The following is a 6,872-nucleotide window of genomic DNA, read 5'->3' as shown; positions in this document are numbered from 1 at the left end:
AGAAGGAGCTCAATATGCGACAGAGACGGTGGTTAGAGCTTATCAAAGATTATGATGTGACGATCAGTTACCACCCAGGGAAAGCGAATGTTGTAGCGGATGCTTTGAGCCATAAGTCGAGTTCGTTTTTGAGTTCGTTGATTCAGCAGCCGTTGTTGTTGGACTTGCAGAGAGAGGAGATAGTATTGGTAGTCCCAGGTAACATTGCTCGCTTTTCAGCGTTGGTCATTTGGGCTACATTGACGGATAGGATCCGTAGAGAGCAGGTCAATGATTTACAGTTGACAGAGTGGAGAGCCAGAGCAGAGGAGAGAGGTAATTTAGAGTTTGGATTGAATGGAGATGGTTTGATGACTTCCAGAGGACGTATTTGTATTCCTGTTGGTGATGATATTCGGCGAGACGTCTTGACAGAGGCAAATACCGCGCCATATTCGATACATCCAAGTAGCACCAAGATGTATCAGGATCTTTGTAGACTCTTCTGGTGGCCATGTATGAAGAAAGATATTGCCATGTTTATTTCTCAGTGCCTAACTTGTCAGCAGGTGAAGATCGAGCATCAGAGACCTGCTGGGACATTGTTGTCATTGCCGATTCCTCAATTGAAATGGAAGCACATTACGATGGATTTCGTGACGGGTCTTCCAAGGACGCAAAAAGGTTTTAACTCTATTTGGGTTATTGTTAATCGGTTGACCAAGTCAGCGCATTTTCTCCCAGTCAAGACGACATATTCTATGAACCAGTATGCTCAAGAGTACATAGTAGAGATTGTTAGACTTCATGGTGTTTCTGTGTCGATCGTGTCTGATCGTGACCATAGATTTACTTCAGAGTTTTGGAAGAGTTTGCACAGAGCTATGGGTTCACGGTTAGCATTCAGTACAACATATCACCCCCAGAGCGACGGTCAATCAGAGAGAGTTATTCAGATTCTAGAGGATATGCTCAGAGCTTGTACTATCGATTATCCTGGTAGCTAGGATTCCAAATTGCCTCTTGTTGAGTTCACGTACAATAACAGTTACCAAGCGACGATTGGCATGGCACCGTATGAAGCACTTTATGGCAGGAATTGTAGATCGCCCTTGTATTGAGACGAGGTTGGCGAGAGGAAGATGTTGGGTTCAGAGTTGGTCCAACAAACAGCTGATGTTGTTGCGGTTATTAGGGAGAGGATGAAGACAGCGCAGTCGAGACAGAATAGTTATGCTGATGTGCGTCGTAGACCGTTGCAGTTTGAGGTTGGCGACCATGTGTTCTTGAAGATAGCACCTCTCAAGGGTGTGATGCGGTTTGGCAAGAAGGGAAAGTTGAGTCCGAGATTCATTGGCTCATTTGAGATCTTGGACAGAGTTGGTGATCGAGCTTACAGGTTAGCCCTACCGCCAGATCTTGACAGAGTTCACAATGTTTTTCATGTTTCTATGCTCAGGAAGTATATTGCGAATCCTTCCCATGTTCTTCGCCACGAGCCATTGGATTTGACGCCGAATTTGACTTCCCAAGAGATTCCGGTCCAGATTATGGATCGCAAAGTTAAACTGTTGCGAAACAAAGAGATCGGCATTGTTAAAGTCCTTTGGAAGAATCATTTGATCGAAGAGGCCATGTGGGAACAAGAGGACGAGATGAAAGAGAAGTATACTGAGTTGTTTGCGCGCTCAGTAAGAGGACCGCACCCGCGGTCGTTATTTATGAATTTTGAGGGGTTTTCCGAGAGGACACCGCACCCGCGGTATGTTTACGAGCGCACCCGCGATAGACAAGGTACCGCACCCGCGGTCGATGAACGGTGAAAGCATGTTTTCGGATTTTAAGTGTTTAAATGCCAGTGTAGACTCTTATTTCCTCATTTCTACTCCTCCTTCTCGATTTCTTCTCTCAAGGGGTGACTAGGGTTCCAATTTCTCTCCTTTCTTTTCTTTAATCCAAGCTTCTTGGTGGATTATTGTTGAGAGAACAAGGTTATTTAGGGATCAAGGAAGCTAAGGTAAGCTTTTGGTATGATTTATTCTTAGTTTTGTTGTTGGGAGAAATCATGGCTTTGGTGATGATGTTGGTATTATGGATTAATTGATATGGGTTTATGATTATCGAGATGTTGATGGTTCAATATATGGTTTATTGTTGTAGGAATTCAACCAAGGTTTAAAACAAAGTGTTCCAAGTGGTTGTAAGTGGAATCTCATTTATTGTGCTCACATGATATTATATGTATTGTGCTTCAAAGGTTTTAATGTGCTATTCCCTTCATTTGATTCATGATTATGTATTGATATACTTGTTATATATATAGGAGGCATTTTATGTCTCAATTGTGTTAAAGGGAATACAAGAAAATAGAGTCTTCAAAGTGTTTGATAAAATGCCAAAGTGAGAGTTCAAATGATTTATGGATTGATAGATACATAGTCAGAGATTGCATGAAATTAGTTGATCAATGACCATAGGCTTATATCCCTCAGAGTTATCAATTTATATCGATGGGATATAGGTACAGAGACAGAGATACTATATAGATATCAATCCAACAGAGAAAAGAGAAATACCATCTTATTGTTATGTTGCTATGTTATTCTTAATTCAAGAGTTGATGGTATTTAATGTTTTCAAAGCCATGATTTTCAGAGTATGCTATGTACATTGCTATGTAAGAGTTCCACTTGCTGAGTTTTATACTCATTTTAGTTATTTCATGTGATGCAGATAAGAGCGACGGGCCGGGACGTTGATTGTAGGCCGGGGTCATATGCATACCAAAGATGGAAGGAAGAAGTTTATTTTGATGGCATTTTGACATGATCACAAGAATGATATTTTGCTTTTTTTGTATCCATTTATTGATCATGTATATACATTTTGATTGTAAATGTTTTTATGTCAAAAAATTTTTAATCCTTCCTTACCTTCAAAGAAAATTTTAATTTCCGCTGCTATTTATTTAAAACGGGTCAGAGGTGTCACAAATTGTACATTAATTAAATGTTTTATAATATAAATATATAGTTTTTGTTTTATTAAATGTTTAAATATTATATGTTTTATAATAAATTGTATAAAATATAAGTTATTGTGTAATTACAAGTTTTTACTATTTTTTACAGGTTCGATAAAACAAAAATAAACTTGTCGTTGCAAATAGGATTAAGATGATTCTTGGACTTGTAGAAAGTTGATGTTAATATCTACAATATTGGTGGCAAGCATGAGATAAAAATCCTCTCACAATTGGGATCAAATTAAGCAACAAATAAAGTTATCAAAGGAGTGGCAGTTTTACCATGCCCTAGTATTTTGACCATATCTCTCAAATTACTTGGTCAAATGGTCTGAAAAAAATACCACAACTAGACAACTCAATTATCCACATGTTTCTTTTTATGTGAAGAAGCAAATTCGGAGAAGAAGATTTTCAAAAGTGATGTGTAATATAATATAATATCTTGGAACACCAATGAAGACTTATGTGTAAAAAAATAATTTATATTTGTAGTTGTCTCCCCAAATTTGGCTATAAATAGGGGTGCATTGTAATGAATTGAGATATCTCTTATTCTATGAACAAACCTTTGAGTTCATAATATTTCTCTCTATATTTTTCTTTTATTTCTTCATTAAATATAATTAGTATGTTAATTTCTTATTCAAAGTTTTACACTTTGAATAATGAATAGCTAACTTCCTAAAGTTGAGATGAAAAGATGAAACTCTTGGCATGATAATAAGGTTACTAAAAGGTAAGAATCTATGTTTTATATTATTTAATCATTATTTATTGTTTATGTTATATTTATATCATTAATTCTTTTTATACCCTACTTATAAGTGGGAGTTTTGATTTATTGTTGCTATATGTTACACTAAATTCTTGGAACCATTTAAATGTTAGTTTGGTAATACCAATCATTTAAAGTGGATGCCTTGATTTATTATATATGAATATATTATAATATTAAATTACTTTGAACCATTTAAATGTTTGTTTGGTTTTACCAACCATTTAAAGTAGGGAACCTTGATTTACTATATATAAATATATCATAATATTAATTTCTTGGTACCATTTAAATGTTAGTTTGGTTTTACCAACCATTTAAAGTGAGAACCTTGATTTAGTGTTTACAAATATATATATAGCACAATAAATACTTGACAACATTTATAAGTTTTGGTATATATTATATACTTATAAGATAATAATATATAACATAATATAAATATGATTATTTAATATATTGGAAACCATTTTATTAAGTGGATTTCAATAATGTTCATTAATGTTAACTTTATTAAAATCCCAAGAGTGGATCCTTTAATCTCAACTACTTAAATTAAAATTTGAACAATTAAAAATTACCAATTAAAGATTCAAACAACTAAAAGAAAAAAATAAATAAAAAGACATTGTAGTTGACTTGTAATTACCTAGCTTCCTCGTGGATACGATATTCGAACTCATCGAATTATACTACTTGTGGACAACCTGCTCTTGGGAGTGCAACAATCAAAGTCACAACAAGTTTTTGGCGCCGTTGCTGGGGAATATAATTATTAAGTTATTTAATTTTGTTTTGTAAAAATAAAGGGTTATTTCGAATGAGTCGACCACTAAGTGTACGTGACCAAATGCTGGGGAAGTATAATTTAATTTAAAGTTTATTTAATTTTGTTTATAGTTTATTTTTCTTTATTTGAATTTTTATTGCTTTTGTGTGTTTTATTCTTTTGCATTTGCATTTACATTTGTATGAGCATTTGGTCACGTACACTTAGTGGTCGACTCATTCGAAATAACCCTTTATTTTTACAAAACATGGCGGAAGAACCCATCCAAGAAAATGAAGATGAAATTCAATCTCAACATGATCATGATAGACGAAGAACACTTAGAGATCACATGAATCCTACACGTACTAGTGCACCTTCATGTCTTGTTTTTTCCCCTGATGCATCTCATTCAATTTTAAGCCTGGTATTATCCAACTTTTACCCAATTTTCATGGCTTAGATTCTGAAAATCAATACATGCATTTACGAGAGTTTGAAGAAGTGTGCAACACATATAATGATCTAAATTGTAGCATGAACACCATTCGACTTAATATTTTTCCTTTTTATTTAAAAGATAAAGCTAAAACTTGGATACAAAATCTTAGATCGGGATCCATTCGAACTTGGGATGAATTGCAACAACAATTTTTGAAAAAGTTTTTTCCATCTCATAGAACAAATTTTTTCAAAAGGCAAATCATCACTTTCACTCAAAAACAAGGAGAAACCTTTTATCAGTGTTTGGATAGACACAAAGAATTGCTTAATCTTTGTCCACATCATGATTTTGAATTTGGAGAGTTGTTTCTCAATTTTATGAAGGCTTAACACCTAAAGATAGGCAAATGGTTGAATTTATATGTAATGGAACATTTAAAGATAAATATCCAAACGAGGCAATTGAGTATCTCGATTCATTAGCTGAAAATGATCAAAATTGGGACAGTATAGGTACAATCGAACCATCAAACAAGATTTAATCTCCTAAATCTGGTGGAGGTATGTACACTCTCAAAGATGAACATGATATTCATGCTAGATTTACCTCTTTGGTAAGAAAAGTTGAGGCACTTGAATTGAAAAAGAATGGTCAATGAAAATCTGTTCAAGAAATTGCGTGTCACATCTGTGACACAAGTGATCATTTTACAAAAGATTGTCCCACTTTGCCTTCTTTTAAAGAATGTCTCCATGAATAAGCCAATGTTTTGAACAATTTCAAAAGAACAAATTTTGAACCATTCTCTCAAAATTACAATCCAGGTTGGCGAAATCATCCAAATTTTAGTTGGAGGAATGATAATGCTGCACAATTTTCACAACCACATTTCCAAAATCAACAAAATTTTCAAAATTATGCACCTTATGTTCCTCCACCTAAAGAAATTTGGAAGATACATTGTATAAAGGCCCGAAAATTTGTACTTGAACATTTGCGGAAAATAAAAAATTTTCTATTTAAATAATAAAAATGCCTCATTCATAACTAAACTGATAAACAAAGTTTGATATTCAAAAATGGCAGCGGAAAGAAATATTTGTTTGCAAAATAACAATTTAAGAATATCCAACAACTGATAAAAATGTTTGCATAAATCGGTAAGTGCTGTAAATGAGGTCCTCGGGTGCCACTACTGTCGACCCAAGCTGGCTCACTGATTCCCGCCCTCGGCCCCATGCTCATCAGTACCTACAACAATCAAGTCTAGTGAGCCTAAAGACTCAGCATGCATATATCGTAGATAACGAGTAAATACTATATTAAAACTTGCATGGGATATAACATCGTGTCATGGGGCATACTGAAAATAACTTGAACTGAGCAATTATAATACGTGTACAACTGAACTGAAAAATCATAGTAAAAAAATGTTTGCTCCTTGGAGCCCTGTACTGAAATAAAATGTAATAATTTTATGTTGAGATTATGGTCTACGCAAGTAGCCCCTGCACTGAACTGAACTGTCCGATCACTGGCGACCGGGTAGTACCAAACTGAACTGATCGGTAACTGGCTACCGGGTAAAATTAATGCTCCCATGATAGTGAATTGACCACAAGTAATATCGCATAAATCTCAAAAATAAGTATTTTCTATTTTTATGTACATAATATAATTAAATGGAAAAAAGAAGTATCCTGTATTATTTTCCCACATGGATTGGATCGTTCCCAGGCTCGCTGCAATCTAAGTATGCCATGAAAATTATGCAGTAGCTTTTACTTGACCACACTGTGCAATTAAGTTCAAAAAATGCGACGATGACGCTCAACGACTTCGTATTTAATCATGAATCCGAGCCAACCCGAAACAA

The sequence above is a fragment of the Primulina eburnea genome, chromosome 11, assembly GCF_022965805.1.
Source record: "Primulina eburnea isolate SZY01 chromosome 11, ASM2296580v1, whole genome shotgun sequence".
In the NCBI taxonomy this organism is placed as follows: Eukaryota; Viridiplantae; Streptophyta; class Magnoliopsida; order Lamiales; family Gesneriaceae; genus Primulina; species Primulina eburnea.
Note: the sequence above shows the minus strand (reverse complement) of the source record.